The 21150-nt window shown below is 39.8% G+C and overlaps 7 non-coding genes across 7 annotated transcripts; all 7 read right to left on the bottom strand.

The window, feature by feature from the left end:
* Positions 1–2154: 2154 nt before the first annotated feature.
* trnaf-gaa (transfer RNA phenylalanine (anticodon GAA)) lies at positions 2155–2227 on the bottom strand. Its single transcript has one exon. It is a non-coding gene; the product is annotated as a tRNA-Phe (tRNA).
* A 2153-nt stretch (positions 2228–4380) lies between these two features.
* trnaf-gaa (transfer RNA phenylalanine (anticodon GAA)) lies at positions 4381–4453 on the bottom strand. Its single transcript has one exon. It is a non-coding gene; the product is annotated as a tRNA-Phe (tRNA).
* A 2174-nt stretch (positions 4454–6627) lies between these two features.
* trnaf-gaa (transfer RNA phenylalanine (anticodon GAA)) lies at positions 6628–6700 on the bottom strand. The gene has a single exon. It is a non-coding gene; the product is annotated as a tRNA-Phe (tRNA).
* Positions 6701–8869: 2169 nt separating this feature from the next.
* On the bottom strand, positions 8870–8942 carry trnaf-gaa (transfer RNA phenylalanine (anticodon GAA)). Its single transcript has one exon. It is a non-coding gene; the product is annotated as a tRNA-Phe (tRNA).
* A 2172-nt stretch (positions 8943–11114) lies between these two features.
* Positions 11115–11187, bottom strand: trnaf-gaa (transfer RNA phenylalanine (anticodon GAA)). Its single transcript has one exon. It is a non-coding gene; the product is annotated as a tRNA-Phe (tRNA).
* Positions 11188–13547: 2360 nt separating this feature from the next.
* trnaf-gaa (transfer RNA phenylalanine (anticodon GAA)) lies at positions 13548–13620 on the bottom strand. The gene has a single exon. It is a non-coding gene; the product is annotated as a tRNA-Phe (tRNA).
* Positions 13621–20684: 7064 nt separating this feature from the next.
* Positions 20685–20757, bottom strand: trnaf-gaa (transfer RNA phenylalanine (anticodon GAA)). The gene has a single exon. It is a non-coding gene; the product is annotated as a tRNA-Phe (tRNA).
* Between the last annotated feature and the right edge of the window lie 393 nt (positions 20758–21150).

The raw sequence follows: 21150 nt of genomic DNA, 5'->3' as shown, positions 1-21150 counted from the left end.
CCTTAACCAGGCAGAGAATAATCCAACGAGAAAAACCAAAGCACACAGGGAACAGGAAACAAGTTTGAACTTGTGTGAAAGAAGGGCTTGTGTGGGTGTGTGTGTGTGTGTGTGTGTGTGTGTGTGTGTGTGTGTGTGTGTGTGTGTGTGTGTGTGTGTGTGTGTGTGTGTGTGTGTGTGTGTGTGTGTGTGTGTGTGTCCCATATTGCTTGTTTAATGTTGGGGTATTCAAATGGAAAATGAGAACTTATGCTTTTAACATGGGAAGTTAAACACACTGCCTGCACAAAAGAAAATAACTCTCCCATACCATCACGCCATTGGAGAGTGTTGGTGACTGCCTAATGCCCATCATCAGTGTGGAGTGTTCCACAACGTTGAGCCTAGTTAGTCCTCATCAGTCATATTTTGAGCTTGTAATACATGTTGAATTGGCATTGGTGGTCCGGCATGAGGGTGTAAACACACCAAACTGACATCAATTTTGAGGGTGAAAACACACCAAAATCAACAGCTCATTCCTCATCACCTGTACAAAGGAAACTGGTTGACTGCAATGTCAGGTTCATTCGCAAGTTTGTAGGGTTTCCTAAATGTAAAATAATGCTCCTGAGGCTTTAACCCTTATAATCACCTGCTTTGGGTAGGAGAAGCTGCTATAATTTAACAGATACTCTAGATTGAAAGCACTTTCTAAATCACCAGCAGAATGTCTTTTATGAATCAAAACATGTTAACTGCATTTATGTTGAGTGTCAGTGTCAGGCAGGGAAGGAGGCAGGGAGCATGCAGGAAGGAAGCAGTATTTACAGCTGCATTGATAGGTGCATGCAGTCATAGAAGAGTCTTAATAGAGTCTCATGCACCCCAGAAATGGGATAGGCCTTATTCACTCTGAAAACTACACTTGCCCTCTTGTGGACTTAAGATAAGTTCACAAATGAATCTATTCATTTGAATGTTTCTGGGCTGGATAAGAGGAAACTTTTAATAGGAAGTCAAAATAATTTTGATGGCAGTGAACAGTTCTAGCTTAGTGCTCAAATAATTGGGATTGACCACAATAGACATATTGTATATATTATATAATATCAAATATTGTATAGTAGAGGTGAAAATAGCTTTGGAAATTGGTTAATAAAATAAATAAACTTTCGTTTGTGAACCTATCTTGAGATTCTAAATGTGACTCTTTGAATGTGACTCCAATAAAACCTCTTTCATTCTTCTTGGCTCAAGTGGTAGAGCGCTTGCTTAACATGCGACAGTTAGTGGCATGGATGTCTACCTTCTCCAGTGTGTCTTAGCAGCATTGATACACTCTTCGGATGAGTGTGTTGCTCACTGTTGTTAGAATACAATATTTTGGAAGGTGTTTTCACATTATGCAATGAGAGAGGTAGTGGGATCATTGTCCGCATTCTCCAGTACGTCTCTTCTGCAGTGTTACACGTTAAGGATAAGTATGATGCTCAATGTCTTTAGAATTCAAAATCTACAGTGCATCTCTTCTGCAGTGGTACACATTAAGGATAAGTATGTTGGTTGCTGTATTTAGTGTACAATGTTTTGGTTTTTTGCCATTATGCGATGCCTCTTGGTAGAGTGTGATTTTCAAGAACTTTAGGAAGCAAATGACTTCTTTACATCACCTGTTTAGGTAGAACAAAGCCTGTCCATGAGCCAAAGCTAGCTGAAGTAGGCCCCATTCCATGAAAACATAGGAGTGCTGTGAAACAGGATTCCTATAATATTGTACCAAGCATACATGCAAGTTGACGCCGACCCTTCCCTTGTCCAGCTTACAACTAATGAGCTACATTTCAAAAGCGTTTGTGCAGAAGCCACTCTTCAAGCGCCTCTATGTGCAGTGATGAAACATATGATAAGATATTGCAAGTTTCAGGAAATTTTAAATAGGGTCACTGAATTCAAAGTCTTTAGTCCTATTACGCCATGAAAACTTCTGATAGCATAAAAACAGAAACGTCGCAATCATTTTTTAGTAAAAGAAGGTAAAGGTTTATGAAGTACACTTCCGATTGCATAAAAACAGCAACGTCGCAATCATTTTTTAGTAAAAGAATGTAAAGGTTTATGAAGTACACATAAAAAAAAGCACACCATCGGAAGAGGAAATCAGCACCGCACAGTTGCCGAAACCCGGGATTGAACCAGGGACCTTTAGATCTTCAGTCTAACGCTCTCCCAGCTGAGCTATTTCGGCTAGACCTCATCTGCATTTGCCTCCAAGCAGAGAATAATCCAACGAGAAAAACCAAAGCACACAGGGCACAGGAAACAAGTTTGAACTTGTGTGAAAGAAGGGCTTGTGTGTGTGTGTGTGTGTGTGTGTGTGTGTGTGTGTGTGTGTGTGTGTGTGTGTGTGTGTGTGTGTGTGTGTGTGTGTGTGTGTGTGTGTGTGTCCCATATTGCTGTTTAATGTTGGGGTATTCAAATGGAAATTGAGAACTTATGCTTTTAACATGGGAAGTTAAACACACTGCCTGCACAAAAGAAAATAACTCTCCCATACCATCACGCCATTGGAGAGTGTTGGTGACTGCCTAATGCCCATCATCAGTGTGGAGTGTTCCACAACGTTGAGCCTAGTTAGTCCTCATCAGTCATATTTTGAGCTTGTAATATATGTTGAATTGGCATTGGTGGTCCGGCATGAGGGTGTAAACACACCAAACTGACATCAATTTTGAGGGTGAAAACACACCAAAATCAACAGCTCATTCCTCATCACCTGTACAAAGGAAACTGGTTGACTGCAATGTCAGGTTCATTCGCAAGTTTGTAGGGTTTCCTAAATGTAAAATAATGCTCCTGAGGCTTTAACCCTTATAATCACCTGCTTTGGGTAGGAGAAGCTGCTATAATTTAACAGATACTCTAGATTGAAAGCACTTTCTAAGTCACCAGCAGAATGTCTTTTATGAATCAAAACATGTTAACTGCATTTATGTTGAGTGTCAGTGTCAGGCAGGGAAGGAGGCAGGGAGCATGCAGGAAGGAAGCAGTATTTACAGCTGCATTGATAGGTGCATGCAGTCATAGAAGAGTCTTAATAGAGTCTCATGCACCCCAGAAATGGGATAGGCCTTATTCACTCTGAAAACTACACTTGCCCTCTTGTGGACTTAACATAAGTTCACAAATGAATCTATTCATTTGAATGTTTCTGGGCTGGATAAGAGGAAACTTTTAATAGGAAGTCAAAATAATTTTGATGGCAGTGAACAGTTCTAGCTTAGTGCTCAAATAATTGGGATTGACCACAATAGACATATTGTATATATTGTATAATATCATATGTTGTATAGTAGAGGTGAAAATAGCTTTGGAAATTGGTTAATAAAATAAATAAACTTTCGTTTGTGAACCTATCTTGAGATTCTAAATGTGACTCTTTGAATGTGACTCCAATAAAAATACTTTCATTCTTCTTGGCTCAAGTGGTAGAGCGCTTGCTTAACATGCGACAGTTAGTGGCATGGATGTCTACCTTCTCCAGTGTGTCTTAGCAGCATTGATACACTCTTCGGATGAGTGTGTTGCTCACTGTTGTTAGAATACAATATTTTGGAAGGTGTTTTCACATTATGCAATGAGAGAGGTAGTGGGATCATTGTCCGCATTCTCCAGTACGTCTCTTCTGCAGTGTTACACGTTAAGGATAAGTATGATGCTCAATGTCTTTAGAATTCAAAATCTCCAGTGCCTCTCTTCTGCAGTGGTACACATTAAGGATAAGTATGTTGGTTGCTGTATTTAGTGTACAATGTTTTGTTTTTTTGCCATTATGCGATGCCTCTTGGTAGAGTGTGATTTTCAAGAACTTTAGGAAGCAAATGACTTCTTTACATCACCTGTTTTGGTAGAACAAAGCCCATCCATGAGCCAAAGCTAGCTGAAGTAGGCCCCATTGCATGAAAACATAGGAGTGGTGTGAAACAGGATTCCTATAATATTGTACCAAGCATACATGCAAGTTGACGCCGACCCTTCCCTTGTCCAGCTTACAACTAATGAGCTACATTTCAAAAGCGTTTGTGCAGAAGCCACTCTTCAAGCGCCTCTATGTGCAGTGATGAAACATATGATAAGATATTGCAAGTTTCAGGAAATTTTAAATAGGGTCACTGAATACAAAGTCTTTAGTGCTATTACGCCATGAAAACTTCTGATAGCATAAAAACAGCAACGTCGCAATCATTTTTTAGTAAAAGAAGGTAAAGGTTTATGAAGTGCACTTCCGATTGCATAAAAACAGCAACGTCGCAATCATTTTTTAGTAAAAGAACGTAAAGGTTTATGAAGTACACATAAAAAAAAGCACACCATCGGAAGAGGAAATCAGTACCGCACAGTTGCCGAAACCCGGGATTGAACCAGGGACCTTTAGATCTTCAGTCTAACGCTCTCCCAGCTGAGCTATTTCAGCTAGAAAGCATGTGCATTTGCCTCCAAGCAGACAATAATCCAACGAGAAAAACCAAAGCACACAGGGCACAGGAAACATGCTTGAACTTGTGTGAAAGAAGGGCTTGTGTGTGTGTGTGTGTGTGTGTGTGTGTGTGTGTGTGTGTGTGTGTGTGTGTGTGTGTGTGTGTGTGTGTGTGTGTGTGTGTGTGTGTGTGTGTGTGTGTGTGTGTGTGTGTGTCCCATATTGCTTGTTTAATGTTGGGGTATTCAAATGGAAAATGAGAACTTATGCTTTTAACATGGGAAGTTAAACACACTGCCTGCACAAAAGAAAATAACTCTCCCATACCATCACGCCATTGGAGAGTGTTGGTGACTGCCTAATGCCCATCATCAGTGTGGAGTGTTCCACAACGTTGAGCCTAGTTAGTCCTCATCAGTCATATTTTGAGCTTGTAATACATGTTGAATTGGCATTGGTGGTCCGGCATGAGGGTGTAAACACACCAAACTGACATCAATTTTGAGGGTGAAAACACACCAAAATCAACAGCTCATTCCTCATCACCTGCACAAAGGAAACTGGTTGACTGCAATGTCAGGTTAATTCGCAAGTTTGTAGGGTTTCCTAAATGTAAAATAATGCTCCTGAGGCTTTAACCCTTATAATCACCTGCTTTGGGTAGGAGAAGCTGCTATAATTTAACAGATACTCTAGATTGAAAGCACTTTCTAAATCACCAGCAGAATGTCTTTTATGAATCAAAACATGTTAACTGCATTTATGTTGAGTGTCAGTGTCAGGCAGGGAAGGAGGCAGGGAGCATGCAGGAAGGAAGCAGTATTTACAGCTGCATTGATAGGTGCATGCAGTCATAGAAGAGTCTTAATAGAGTCTCATGCACCCCAGAAATGGGATAGGCCTTATTCACTCTGAAAACTACACTTGCCCTCTTGTGGACTTAACATAAGTTCACAAATGAATCTATTCATTTGAATGTTTCTGGGCTGGATAAGAGGAAACTTTTAATAGGAAGTCAAAATAATTTTGATGGCAGTGAACAGTTCTAGCTTAGTGCTCAAATAATTGGGATTGACCACAATAGACATATTGTATATATTATATAATATCAAATATTGTATAGTAGAGGTGAAAATAGCTTTGGAAATTGGTTAATAAAATAAATAAACTTTCGTTTGTGAACCTATCTTGAGATTCTAAATGTGACTCTTTGAATGTGACTCCAATAAAACCTCTTTCATTCTTCTTGGCTCAAGTGGTAGAGCGCTTGCTTAACATGCGACAGTTAGTGGCATGGATGTCTACCTTCTCCAGTGTGTCTTAGCAGCATTGATACACTCTTCGGATGAGTGTGTTGCTCACTGTTGTTAGAATACAATATTTTGGAAGGTGTTTTCACATTATGCAATGAGAGAGGTAGTGGGATCATTGTCCGCATTCTCCAGTACGTCTCTTCTGCAGTGTTACACGTTAAGGATAAGTATGATGCTCAATGTCTTTAGAATTCAAAATCTACAGTGCATCTCTTCTGCAGTGGTACACATTAAGGATAAGTATGTTGGTTGCTGTATTTAGTGTACAATGTTTTGGTTTTTTGCCATTATGCGATGCCTCTTGGTAGAGTGTGATTTTCAAGAACTTTAGGAAGCAAATGACTTCTTTACATCACCTGTTTAGGTAGAACAAAGCCTGTCCATGAGCCAAAGCTAGCTGAAGTAGGCCCCATTCCATGAAAACATAGGAGTGCTGTGAAACAGGATTCCTATAATATTGTACCAAGCATACATGCAAGTTGACGCCGACCCTTCCCTTGTCCAGCTTACAACTAATGAGCTACATTTCAAAAGCGTTTGTGCAGAAGCCACTCTTCAAGCGCCTCTATGTGCAGTGATGAAACATATGATAAGATATTGCAAGTTTCAGGAAATTTTAAATAGGGTCACTGAATTCAAAGTCTTTAGTCCTATTACGCCATGAAAACTTCTGATAGCATAAAAACAGAAACGTCGCAATCATTTTTTAGTAAAAGAAGGTAAAGGTTTATGAAGTACACTTCCGATTGCATAAAAACAGCAACGTCGCAATCATTTTTTAGTAAAAGAACGTAAAGGTTTATGAAGTACACATAAAAAAAAGCACACCATCGGAAGAGGAAATCAGCACCGCACAGTTGCCGAAACCCGGGATTGAACCAGGGACCTTTAGATCTTCAGTCTAACGCTCTCCCAGCTGAGCTATTTCGGCTAGACCTCATCTGCATTTGCCTCCAAGCAGAGAATAATCCAACGAGAAAAACCAAAGCACACAGGGCACAGGAAACAAATTTGAACTTGTGTGAAAGAAGGGCTTGTGTGTGTGTGTGTGTGTGTGTGTGTGTGTGTGTGTGTGTGTGTGTGTGTGTGTGTGTGTGTGTGTGTGTGTGTGTGTGTGTGTGTGTGTGTGTGTGTGTGTGTGTGTGTCCCATATTGCTGTTTAATGTTGGGGTATTCAAATGGAAATTGAGAACTTATGCTTTTAACATGGGAAGTTAAACACACTGCCTGCACAAAAGAAAATAACTCTCCCATACCATCACGCCATTGGAGAGTGTTGGTGACTGCCTAATGCCCATCATCAGTGTGGAGTGTTCCACAACGTTGAGCCTAGTTAGTCCTCATCAGTCATATTTTGAGCTTGTAATACATGTTGAATTGGCATTGGTGGTCCGGCATGAGGGTGTAAACACACCAAACTGACATCAATTTTGAGGGTGAAAACACACCAAAATCAACAGCTCATTCCTCATCACCTGTACAAAGGAAACTGGTTGACTGCAATGTCAGGTTCATTCGCAAGTTTGTAGGGTTTCCTAAATGTAAAATAATGCTCCTGAGGCTTTAACCCTTATAATCACCTGCTTTGGGTAGGAGAAGCTGCTATAATTTAACAGATACTCTAGATTGAAAGCACTTTCTAAGTCACCAGCAGAATGTCTTTTATGAATCAAAACATGTTAACTGCATTTATGTTGAGTGTCAGTGTCAGGCAGGGAAGGAGGCAGGGAGCATGCAGGAAGGAAGCAGTATTTACAGCTGCATTGATAGGTGCATGCAGTCATAGAAGAGTCTTAATAGAGTCTCATGCACCCCAGAAATGGGATAGGCCTTATTCACTCTGAAAACTACACTTGCCCTCTTGTGGACTTAACATAAGTTCACAAATGAATCTATTCATTTGAATGTTTCTGGGCTGGATAAGAGGAAACTTTTAATAGGAAGTCAAAATAATTTTGATGGCAGTGAACAGTTCTAGCTTAGTGCTCAAATAATTGGGATTGACCACAATAGACATATTGTATATATTGTATAATATCATATGTTGTATAGTAGAGGTGAAAATAGCTTTGGAAATTGGTTAATAAAATAAATAAACTTTCGTTTGTGAACCTATCTTGAGATTCTAAATGTGACTCTTTGAATGTGACTCCAATAAAAATACTTTCATTCTTCTTGGCTCAAGTGGTAGAGCGCTTGCTTAACATGCGACAGTTAGTGGCATGGATGTCTACCTTCTCCAGTGTGTCTTAGCAGCATTGATACACTCTTCGGATGAGTGTGTTGCTCACTGTTGTTAGAATACAATATTTTGGAAGGTGTTTTCACATTATGCAATGAGAGAGGTAGTGGGATCATTGTCCGCATTCTCCAGTACGTCTCTTCTGCAGTGTTACACGTTAAGGATAAGTATGATGCTCAATGTCTTTAGAATTCAAAATCTCCAGTGCCTCTCTTCTGCAGTGGTACACATTAAGGATAAGTATGTTGGTTGCTGTATTTAGTGTACAATGTTTTGTTTTTTTGCCATTATGCGATGCCTCTTGGTAGAGTGTGATTTTCAAGAACTTTAGGAAGCAAATGACTTCTTTACATCACCTGTTTTGGTAGAACAAAGCCCATCCATGAGCCAAAGCTAGCTGAAGTAGGCCCCATTGCATGAAAACATAGGAGTGGTGTGAAACAGGATTCCTATAATATTGTACCAAGCATACATGCAAGTTGACGCCGACCCTTCCCTTGTCCAGCTTACAACTAATGAGCTACATTTCAAAAGCGTTTGTGCAGAAGCCACTCTTCAAGCGCCTCTATGTGCAGTGATGAAACATATGATAAGATATTGCAAGTTTCAGGAAATTTTAAATAGGGTCACTGAATACAAAGTCTTTAGTGCTATTACGCCATGAAAACTTCTGATAGCATAAAAACAGCAACGTCGCAATCATTTTTTAGTAAAAGAAGGTAAAGGTTTATGAAGTGCACTTCCGATTGCATAAAAACAGCAACGTCGCAATCATTTTTTAGTAAAAGAACGTAAAGGTTTATGAAGTACACATAAAAAAAAGCACACCATCGGAAGAGGAAATCAGTACCGCACAGTTGCCGAAACCCGGGATTGAACCAGGGACCTTTAGATCTTCAGTCTAACGCTCTCCCAGCTGAGCTATTTCAGCTAGAAAGCATGTGCATTTGCCTCCAAGCAGACAATAATCCAACGAGAAAAACCAAAGCACACAGGGCACAGGAAACATGCTTGAACTTGTGTGAAAGAAGGGCTTGTGTGTGTGTGTGTGTGTGTGTGTGTGTGTGTGTGTGTGTGTGTGTGTGTGTGTGTGTGTGTGTGTGTGTGTGTGTGTGTGTGTGTGTGTGTGTGTGTGTGTGTGTGTGTGTCCCATATTGCTTGTTTAATGTTGGGGTATTCAAATGGAAAATGAGAACTTATGCTTTTAACATGGGAAGTTAAACACACTGCCTGCAGAAAATAAAATAACTCTCCCATACCATCACGCCATTGGAGAGTGTTGGTGACTGCCTAATGCCCATCATCAGTGTGGAGTGTTCCACAACGTTGAGCCTAGTTAGTCCTCATCAGTCATATTTTGAGCTTGTAATACATGTTGAATTGGCATTGGTGGTCCGGCATGAGGGTGTAAACACACCAAACTGACATCAATTTTGAGGGTGAAAACACACCAAAATCAACAGCTCATTCCTCATCACCTGCACAAAGGAAACTGTTTGACTGCAATGTCAGGTTAATTCGCAAGTTTGTAGGGTTTCCTAAATGTAAAATAATGCTCCTGAGGCTTTAACCCTTATAATCACCTGCTTTGGGTAGGAGAAGCTGCTATAATTTAACAGATACTCTAGATTGAAAGCACTTTCTAAATCACCAGCAGAATGTCTTTTATGAATCAAAACATGTTAACTGCATTTATGTTGAGTGTCAGTGTCAGGCAGGGAAGGAGGCAGGGAGCATGCAGGAAGGAAGCAGTATTTACAGCTGCATTGATAGGTGCATGCAGTCATAGAAGAGTCTTAATAGAGTCTCATGCACCCCAGAAATGGGATAGGCCTTATTCACTCTGAAAACTACACTTGCCCTCTTGTGGACTTAACATAAGTTCACAAATGAATCTATTCATTTGAATGTTTCTGGGCTGGATAAGAGGAAACTTTTAATAGGAAGTCAAAATAATTTTGATGGCAGTGAACAGTTCTAGCTTAGTGCTCAAATAATTGGGATTGACCACAATAGACATATTGTATATATTATATAATATCAAATATTGTATAGTAGAGGTGAAAATAGCTTTGGAAATTGGTTAATAAAATAAATAAACTTTCGTTTGTGAACCTATCTTGAGATTCTAAATGTGACTCTTTGAATGTGACTCCAATAAAACCTCTTTCATTCTTCTTGGCTCAAGTGGTAGAGCGCTTGCTTAACATGCGACAGTTAGTGGCATGGATGTCTACCTTCTCCAGTGTGTCTTAGCAGCGTTGATACACTCTTCGGATGAGTCTGTTGCTCACTGTTGTTAGAATACAATATTTTGGAAGGTGTTTTCACATTATGCAATGAGAGAGGTAGTGGGATCATTGTCCGCATTCTCCAGTACGTCTCTTCTGCAGTGTTACACGTTAAGGATAAGTATGATGCTCAATGTCTTTAGAATTCAAAATCTACAGTGCATCTCTTCTGCAGTGGTACACATTAAGGATAAGTATGTTGGTTGCTGTATTTAGTGTACAATGTTTTGTTTTTTTGCCATTATGCGATGCCTCTTGGTAGAGTGTGATTTTCAAGAACTTTAGGAAGCAAATGACTTCTTTACATCACCTGTTTAGGTAGAACAAAGCCTGTCCATGAGCCAAAGCTAGCTGAAGTAGGCCCCATTCCATGAAAACATAGGAGTGCTGTGAAACAGGATTCCTATAATATTGTACCAAGCATACATGCAAGTTGACGCCGACCCTTCCCTTGTCCAGCTTACAACTAATGAGCTACATTTCAAAAGCGTTTGTGCAGAAGCCACTCTTCAAGCGCCTCTATGTGCAGTGATGAAACATATGATAAGATATTGCAAGTTTCAGGAAATTTTAAATAGGGTCACTGAATACAAAGTCTTTAGTGCTATTACGCCATGAAAACTTCTGATAGCATAAAAACAGCAACGTCGCAATCATTTTTTAGTAAAAGAAGGTAAAGGTTTATGAAGTACACTTCCGATTGCATAAAAACAGCAACGTCGCAATCATTTTTTAGTAAAAGAACGTAAAGGTTTATGAAGTACACATAAAAAAAAGCACACCATCGGAAGAGGAAATCAGTACCGCACAGTTGCCGAAACCCGGGATTGAACCAGGGACCTTTAGATCTTCAGTCTAACGCTCTCCCAGCTGAGCTATTTCGGCTAGACCGCATGTGCATTTGCCTCCTTACGATGAAAATGCTACCAATAAATGTAATCCCATTTACAATATTGCATACACACAGAACACAATGACTTTACCACTGTGAAATCCATGGACCACTCGGCAGGACCTCACGGCGCAGTCATGCCTTGAGGTGCACAGGGCGAAACTACACCTGTAGTGAGTAATTACAGCTAACAAGCAACTAACAACTAGGTTCAGATAATTAGCCTTGAATTTTACAGAATCTAAGGCAAAAGTAAGTAAATTCAGAACCTACCTTAACCAAGCATAGAATAATCCAACGAGAAAAACCAAAGCACACAGGGCACAGGAAACAAGTTTGAACTTGTGTGAAAGAAGGGCTTATGTGTCTGTGTGTGTGTGTGTGTGTGTTTCTGTGTGTCCCATATTGCTGTTTAATGTTGGGGTATTCAAATGGAAATTGAGAACTTATGCTTTTAACATGGGAAGTTAAACACACTGCCTGCACAAAAGAAAATAACTCTCCCATACCATCACGCCATTGGAGAGTGTTGGTGACTGCCTAATGCCCATCATCAGTGTGGAGTGTTCCACAACGTTGAGCCTAGTTAGTCCTCATCAGTCATATTTTGAGCTTGTAATACATGTTGAATTGGCATTGGTGGTCCGGCATGAGGGTGTAAACACACCAAACTGACATCAATTGTGAGGGTGAAAACACACCAAAATCAACAGCTCATTCCTCATCACCTGTACAAAGGAAACTGGTTGACTGCAATGTCAGATTCATTCGCAAGTTTGTAGGGTTTCCTAAATGTAAAATAATGCTCCTGAGGCTTTAACCCTTATAATCACCTGCTTTGGGTAGGAGAAGCTGCTTTAATTTAACAGATACTCTAGATTGAAAGCACTTTCTAAGTCACCAGCAGAATGTCTTTTATGAATCAAAACATGTTAACTGCATTTATGTTGAGTGTCAGTGTCAGGCAGGGAAGGAGGCAGGGAGCATGCAGGAAGGAAGCAGTATTTACAGCTGCATTGATAGGTGCATGCAGTCATAGAAGAGTCTTAATAGAGTCTCATGCACCCCAGAAATGGGATAGGCCTTATTCACTCTGAAAACTACACTTGCCCTCTTGTGGACTTAACATAAGTTCACAAATGAATCTATTCATTTGAATGTTTCTGGGCTGGATAAGAGGAAACTTTTAATAGGAAGTCAAAATAATTTTGATGGCAGTGAACAGTTCTAGCTTAGTGCTCAAATAATTGGGATTGACCACAATAGACATATTGTATATATTATATAATATCATATGTTGTATAGTAGAGGTGAAAATAGCTTTGGAAATTGGTTAATAAAATAAATAAACTTTCGTTTGTGAACCTATCTTGAGATTCTAAATGTGACTCTTTGAATGTGACTCCAATAAAAATACTTTCATTCTTTTTGGCTCAAGTGCTAGAGCGCTTGCTTAACATGCGACAGTTAGTGGCATGGATGTCTACCTTCTCCAGTGTGTCTTAGCAGCATTGATACACTCTTCGGATGAGTGTGTTGCTCACTGTTGTTAGAATACAATATTTTGGAAGGTGTTTTCACATTATGCAATGAGAGAGGTAGTGGGATCATTGTCCGCATTCTCCAGTACGTCTCTTCTGCAGTGTTACACGTTAAGGATAAGTATGATGCTCAATGTCTTTAGAATTCAAAATCTCCAGTGCCTCTCTTCTGCAGTGGTACACATTAAGGATAAGTATGTTGGTTGCTGTATTTAGTGTACAATGTTTTGTTTTTTTGCCATTATGCGATGCCTCTTGGTAGAGTGTGATTTTCAAGAACTTTAGGAAGCAAATGACTTCTTTACATCACCTGTTTTGGTAGAACAAAGCCCATCCATGAGCCAAAGCTAGCTGAAGTAGGCCCCATTCCATGAAAACATAGGAGTGGTGTGAAACAGGATTCCTATAATATTGTACCAAGCATACATGCAAGTTGACGCCGACCCTTCCCTTGTCCAGCTTACAACTAATGAGCTACATTTCAAAAGCGTTTGTGCAGAAGCCACTCTTCAAGCGCCTCTATGTGCAGTGATGAAACATATGATAAGATATTGCAAGTTTCAGGAAATTTTAAATAGGGTCACTGAATACAAAGTCTTTAGTGCTATTACGCCATGAAAACTTCTGATAGCATAAAAACAGCAACGTCGCAATCATTTTTTAGTAAAAGAAGGTAAAGGTTTATGAAGTGCACTTCCGATTGCATAAAAACAGCAACGTCGCAATCATTTTTTAGTAAAAGAACGTAAAGGTTTATGAAGTACACATAAAAAAAAGCACACCATCGGAAGAGGAAATCAGTACCGCACAGTTGCCGAAACCCGGGATTGAACCAGGGACCTTTAAATCTTCAGTCTAACGCTCTCCCAGCTGAGCTATTTCAGCTAGACCGCATGTGCATTTGCCTCCAAGCAGACAATAATCCAACGAGAAAAACCAAAGCACACAGGGCACAGGAAACAAGTTTGAACTTGTGTGAAAGAAGGGCTTGTGTGTGTGTGTGTGTGTGTGTGTGTGTGTGTGTGTGTGTGTGTGTGTGTGTGTGTGTGTGTGTGTGTGTGTGTGTGTGTGTGTGTCCCATATTGCTTGTTTAATGTTGGGGTATTCAAATGGAAAATGAGAACTTATGCTTTTAACATGGGAAGTTAAACACACTGCCTGCAGAAAATAAAATAACTCTCCCATACCATCACGCCATTGGAGAGTGTTGGTGACTGCCTAATGCCCATCATCAGTGTGGAGTGTTCCACAACGTTGAGCCTAGTTAGTCCTCATCAGTCATATTTTGAGCTTGTAATACATGTTGAATTGGCATTGGTGGTCCGGCATGAGGGTGTAAACACACCAAACTGACATCAATTTTGAGGGTGAAAACACACCAAAATCAACAGCTCATTCCTCATCACCTGTACAAAGGAAACTGGTTGACTGCAATGTCAGGTTCATTCGCAAGTTTGTAGGGTTTCCTAAATGTAAAATAATGCTCCTGAGGCTTTAACCCTTATAATCACCTGCTTTGGGTAGGAGAAGCTGCTATAATTTAACAGATACTCTAGATTGAAAGCACTTTCTAAATCACCAGCAGAATGTCTTTTATGAATCAAAACATGTTAACTGCATTTATGTTGAGTGTCAGTGTCAGGCAGGGAAGGAGGCAGGGAGCATGCAGGAAGGAAGCAGTATTTACAGCTGCATTGATAGGTGCATGCAGTCATAGAAGAGTCTTAATAGAGTCTCATGCACCCCAGAAATGGGATAGGCCTTATTCACTCTGAAAACTACACTTGCCCTCTTGTGGACTTAACATAAGTTCACAAATGAATCTATTCATTTGAATGTTTCTGGGCTGGATAAGAGGAAACTTTTAATAGGAAGTCAAAATAATTTTGATGGCAGTGAACAGTTCTAGCTTAGTGCTCAAATAATTGGGATTGACCACAATAGACATATTGTATATATTATATAATATCAAATATTGTATAGTAGAGGTGAAAATAGCTTTGGAAATTGGTTAATAAAATAAATAAACTTTCGTTTGTGAACCTATCTTGAGATTCTAAATGTGACTCTTTGAATGTGACTCCAATAAAACCTCTTTCATTCTTCTTGGCTCAAGTGGTAGAGCGCTTGCTTAACATGCGACAGTTAGTGGCATGGATGTCTACCTTCTCCAGTGTGTCTTAGCAGCATTGATACACTCTTCGGATGAGTGTGTTGCTCACTGTTGTTAGAATACAATATTTTGGAAGGTGTTTTCACATTATGCAATGAGAGAGGTAGTGGGATCATTGTCCGCATTCTCCAGTGCGTCTCTTCTGCAGTGTTACACGTTAAGGATAAGTATGATGCTCAATGTCTTTAGAATTCAAAATCTACAGTGCATCTCTTCTGCAGTGGTACACATTAAGGATAAGTATGTTGGTTGCTGTATTTAGTGTACAATGTTTTGTTTTTTTGCCATTATGCGATGCCTCTTGGTAGAGTGTGATTTTCAAGAACTTTAGGAAGCAAATGACTTCTTTACATCACCTGTTTAGGTAGAACAAAGCCTGTCCATGAGCCAAAGCTAGCTGAAGTAGGCCCCATTCCATGAAAACATAGGAGTGCTGTGAAACAGGATTCCTATAATATTGTACCAAGCATACATGCAAGTTGACGCCGACCCTTCCCTTGTCCAGCTTACAACTAATGAGCTACATTTCAAAAGCGTTTGTGCAGAAGCCACTCTTCAAGCGCCTCTATGTGCAGTGATGAAACATATGATAAGATATTGCAAGTTTCAGGAAATTTTAAATAGGGTCACTGAATTCAAAGTCTTTAGTCCTATTACGCCATGAAAACTTCTGATAGCATAAAAACAGAAACGTCGCAATCATTTTTTAGTAAAAGAAGGTAAAGGTTTATGAAGTACACTTCCGATTGCATAAAAACAGCAACGTCGCAATCATTTTTTAGTAAAAGAACGTAAAGGTTTATGAAGTACACATAAAAAAAAGCACACCATCGGAAGAGGAAATCAGTACCGCACAGTTGCCGAAACGCGGGATTGAAACAGGGACCTTTAAATCTTCAGTCTAACGCTCTCCCAGCTGAGCTATTTCGGCTAGACCGCATGTGCATTTGCCTCCTTACGATGAAAATGCTACCAATAAATGTAATCCCATTTACAATATTGCATACACACAGAACACAATGACTTTACCACTGTGAAATCCATGGACCACTCGGCAGGACCTCACAGCGCAGTCATGCCTTGAGGTGCACAGGGCGAAACTACACCTGTAGTGAGTAATTACAGCTAACAAGCAACTAACAACTAGGTTCAGATAATTAGCCTTGAATTTTACAGAATCTATGGCAAAAGTAAGTAAACTCAGAAACTACCTTAACCAAGCATAGAATAATCCAACGAGAAAAACCAAAGCACACAGGGCACAGGAAACAAGTTTGAACTTGTGTGAAAGAAGGGCTTATGTGTCTGTGTGTGTGTGTGTGTGTGTGTGTGTGTGTGTGTGTGTGTGTGTGTGTGTGTGTGTGTCCCATATTGCTGTTTAATGTTGGGGTATTCAAATGGAAATTGAGAACTTATGCTTTTAACATGGGAAGTTAAACACACTGCCTGCACAAAAGAAAATAACTCTCCCATACCATCACGCCATTGGAGAGTGTTGGTGACTGCCTAATGCCCATCATCAGTGTGGAGTGTTCCACAACGTTGAGCCTAGTTAGTCCTCATCAGTCATATTTTGAGCTTGTAATACATGTTGAATTGGCATTGGTGGTCCGGCATGAGGGTGTAAACACACCAAACTGACATCAATTTTGAGGGTGAAAACACACCAAAATCAACAGCTCATTCCTCATCACCTGTACAAAGGAAACTGGTTGACTGCAATGTCAGATTCATTCGCAAGTTTATAGGGTTTCCTAAATGTAAAATAATGCTCCTGAGGCTTTAACCCTTATAATCACCTACTTTGGGTAGGAGAAGCTGCTATAATTAACAGATACTCTAGATTGAAAGCACTTTCTAAGTCAACAGCAGAATGTCTTTTATGAATCAAAACAGGTTAACTGCATTTATGTTGAGTGTCAGTGTCAGGCAGGGAAGGAGGCAGGGAGCATGCAGGAAGGAAGCAGTATTTACAGCTGCATTGATAGGTGCATGCAGTCATAGAAGAGTCTTAATAGAGTCTCATGCACCCCAGAAATGGGATAGGCCTTATTCACTCTGAAAACTACACTTGCCCTCTTGTGGACTTAACATAAGTTCACAAATGAATCTATTCATTTGAATGTTTCTGGGCTGGATAAGAGGAAACTTTTAATAGGAAGTCAAAATAATTTTAATGGCAGTGAACAGTTCTAGCTTAGTGCTCAAATAATTGGGATTGACCACAATAAACATATTGTATATATTATATAATATCATATATTGTATAGTAGACGTGAAAATAGCTTTGGAAATTGGTTAATAAAATAAATAAACTTTCGTTTGTGAACCTATCTTGAGATTCTAAATGTGACTCTTTGAATGTGACTCCAATAAAACCTCTTTCATTCTTCTTGGCTCAAGTGGTAGAGCGCTTGCTTAACATGCGACAGTTAGTGGCATGGATGTCTACCTTCTCCAGTGTGTCTTAGCAGCATTGATACACTCTTCGGATGAGTGTGTTGCTCACTGTTGTTAGAATACAATATTTTGGAAGGTGTTTTCACATTATGCAATGAGAGAGGTAGTGGGATCATTGTCCGGATTCTCCAGTACATCTCTTCTGCAGTGTTACACGTTAAGGATAAGTATGATGCTCAATGTCTTTAGAATTCAAAATCTACAGTGCATCTCTTCTGCAGTGGTACACATTAAGGATAAGTATGTTGGTTGCTGTATTTAGTGTACAATGTTTTGTTTTTTTGCCATTATGCGATGCCTCTTGGTAGAGTGTGATTTTCAAGAACTTTAGGAAGCAAATGACTTCTTTACATCACCTGTTTAGGTAGAACAAAGCCTGTCCATGAGCCAAAGCTAGCTGAAGTAGGCCCCATTCCATGAAAACATAGGAGTGGTGTGAAACAGGATTCCTATAATATTGTACCAAGCATACATGCAAGTTGACGCCGACCCTTCCCTTGTCCAGCTTACAACTAATGAGCTACATTTCAAAAGCGTTTGTGCAGAAGCCACTCTTCAAGCGCCTCTATGTGCAGTGATGAAACATATGATAAGATATTGCAAGTTTCAGGAAATTTTAAATAGGGTCACTGAATTCAGTCTTTAGTCCTATTACGCCATGAAAACTTCTGATAGCATAAAAACAGAAACGTCGCAATCATTTTTTAGTAAAAGAAGGTAAAGGTTTATGAAGTACACTTCCGATTGCATAAAAACAGCAACGTCGCAATCATTTTTTAGTAAAAGAACGTAAAGGTTTATGAAGTACACATAAAAAAAAGCACACCATCGGAAGAGGAAATCAGTACCGCACAGTTGCCGAAACGCGGGATTGAAACAGGGACCTTTAAATCTTCAGTCTAACGCTCTCCCAGCTGAGCTATTTCGGCTAGACCGCATGTGCATTTGCCTCCTTACGATGAAAATGCTACCAATAAATGTAATCCCATTTACAATATTGCATACACACAGAACACAATGACTTTACCACTGTGAAATCCATGGACCACTCGGCAGGACCTCACAGCGCAGTCATGCCTTGAGGTGCACAGGGCGAAACTACACCTGTAGTGAGTAATTACAGCTAACAAGCAACTAACAACTAGGTTCAGATAATTAGCCTTGAATTTTACAGAATCTATGGCAAAAGTAAGTAAACTCAGAAACTACCTTAACCAAGCATAGAATAATCCAACGAGAAAAACCAAAGCACACAGGGCACAGGAAACAAGTTTGAACTTGTGTGAAAGAAGGGCTTATGTGTCTGTGTGTGTGTGTGTGTGTGTGTGTGTGTGTGTGTGTGTGTGTGTGTGTGTGTGTGTGTCCCATATTGCTGTTTAATGTTGGGGTATTCAAATGGAAATTGAGAACTTATGCTTTTAACATGGGAAGTTAAACACACTGCCTGCACAAAAGAAAATAACTCTCCCATACCATCACGCCATTGGAGAGTGTTGGTGACTGCCTAATGCCCATCATCAGTGTGGAGTGTTCCACAACGTTGAGCCTAGTTAGTCCTCATCAGTCATATTTTGAGCTTGTAATACATGTTGAATTGGCATTGGTGGTCCGGCATGAGGGTGTAAACACACCAAACTGACATCAATTTTGAGGGTGAAAACACACCAAAATCAACAGCTCATTCCTCATCACCTGTACAAAGGAAACTGGTTGACTGCAATGTCAGATTCATTCGCAAGTTTATAGGGTTTCCTAAATGTAAAATAATGCTCCTGAGGCTTTAACCCTTATAATCACCTACTTTGGGTAGGAGAAGCTGCTATAATTAACAGATACTCTAGATTGAAAGCACTTTCTAAGTCAACAGCAGAATGTCTTTTATGAATCAAAACAGGTTAACTGCATTTATGTTGAGTGTCAGTGTCAGGCAGGGAAGGAGGCAGGGAGCATGCAGGAAGGAAGCAGTATTTACAGCTGCATTGATAGGTGCATGCAGTCATAGAAGAGTCTTAATAGAGTCTCATGCACCCCAGAAATGGGATAGGCCTTATTCACTCTGAAAACTACACTTGCCCTCTTGTGGACTTAACATAAGTTCACAAATGAATCTATTCATTTGAATGTTTCTGGGCTGGATAAGAGGAAACTTTTAATAGGAAGTCAAAATAATTTTAATGGCAGTGAACAGTTCTAGCTTAGTGCTCAAATAATTGGGATTGACCACAATAAACATATTGTATATATTATATAATATCATATATTGTATAGTAGAGGTGAAAATAGCTTTGGAAATTGGTTAATAAAATAAATAAACTTTCGTTTGTGAACCTATCTTGAGATTCTAAATGTGACTCTTTGAATGTGACTCCAATAAAACCTCTTTCATTCTTCTTGGCTCAAGTGGTAGAGCGCTTGCTTAACATGCGACAGTTAGTGGCATGGATGTCTACCTTCTCCAGTGTGTCTTAGCAGCATTGATACACTCTTCGGATGAGTGTGTTGCTCACTGTTGTTAGAATACAATATTTTGGAAGGTGTTTTCACATTATGCAATGAGAGAGGTAGTGGGATCATTGTCCGGATTCTCCAGTACATCTCTTCTGCAGTGTTACACGTTAAGGATAAGTATGATGCTCAATGTCTTTAGAATTCAAAATCTACAGTGCATCTCTTCTGCAGTGGTACACATTAAGGATAAGTATGTTGGTTGCTGTATTTAGTGTACAATGTTTTGTTTTTTTGCCATTATGCGATGCCTCTTGGTAGAGTGTGATTTTCAAGAACTTTAGGAAGCAAATGACTTCTTTACATCACCTGTTTAGGTAGAACAAAGCCTGTCCATGAGCCAAAGCTAGCTGAAGTAGGCCCCATTCCATGAAAACATAGGAGTGGTGTGAAACAGGATTCCTATAATATTGTACCAAGCATACATGCAAGTTGACGCCGACCCTTCCCTTGTCCAGCTTACAACTAATGAGCTACATTTCAAAAGCGTTTGTGCAGAAGCCACTCTTCAAGCGCCTCTATGTGCAGTGATGAAACATATGATAAGATATTGCAAGTTTCAGGAAATTTTAAATAGGGTCACTGAATTCAAAGTCTTTAGTCCTATTACGCCATGAAAACTTCTGATAGCATAAAAACAGCAACGTCGCAATCATTTTTTAGTAAAAGAAGCTAAAGGTTTATGAAGTACACTTCCGATTGCATAAAAACAGCAACGTCGCAATCATTTTTTAGTAAAAGAACGTAAAGGTTTATGAAGTACACATAAAAAAAAGCACACCATCGGAAGAGGAAATCAGTACCGCACAGTTGCCGAAACCCGGGATTGAACCAGGGACCTTTAGATCTTCAGTCTAACGCTCTCCCAGCTGAGCTATTTCGGCTAGACCGCATGTGCATTTGCCTCCTTACGATGAAAATGCTACCAATAAATGTAATCCCATTTACAATATTGCATACACACAGAACACAATGACTTTACCACTGTGAAATCCATGGACCACTCGGCAGGACCTCACGGCGCAGTCATGCCTTGAGGTGCACAGGGCGAAACTACACCTGTAGTGAGTAATTACAGCTAACAAGCAACTAACAACTAGGTTCAGATAATTAGCCTTGAATTTTACAGAATCTAAGGCAAAAGGAAGTAAACTCAGAACGTACCTTAACCAAGCAGAGAATAATCCAACAAGAAAAACCAAAGCACACAGGGCATAGGAAACAAGTTTGAACTTGTGTGAAAGAAGGGCTTGTGTGTCTGTGTGTGTGTGTCTGTG

Source organism: Electrophorus electricus, chromosome 5 (assembly GCF_041902795.1).
Source record: "Electrophorus electricus isolate QZ-2024a chromosome 5, ASM4190279v1, whole genome shotgun sequence".
NCBI classification, from domain to species: Eukaryota; Metazoa; Chordata; class Actinopteri; order Gymnotiformes; family Gymnotidae; genus Electrophorus; species Electrophorus electricus.
This window is presented reverse-complemented; position numbering and strand designations above follow the sequence as displayed.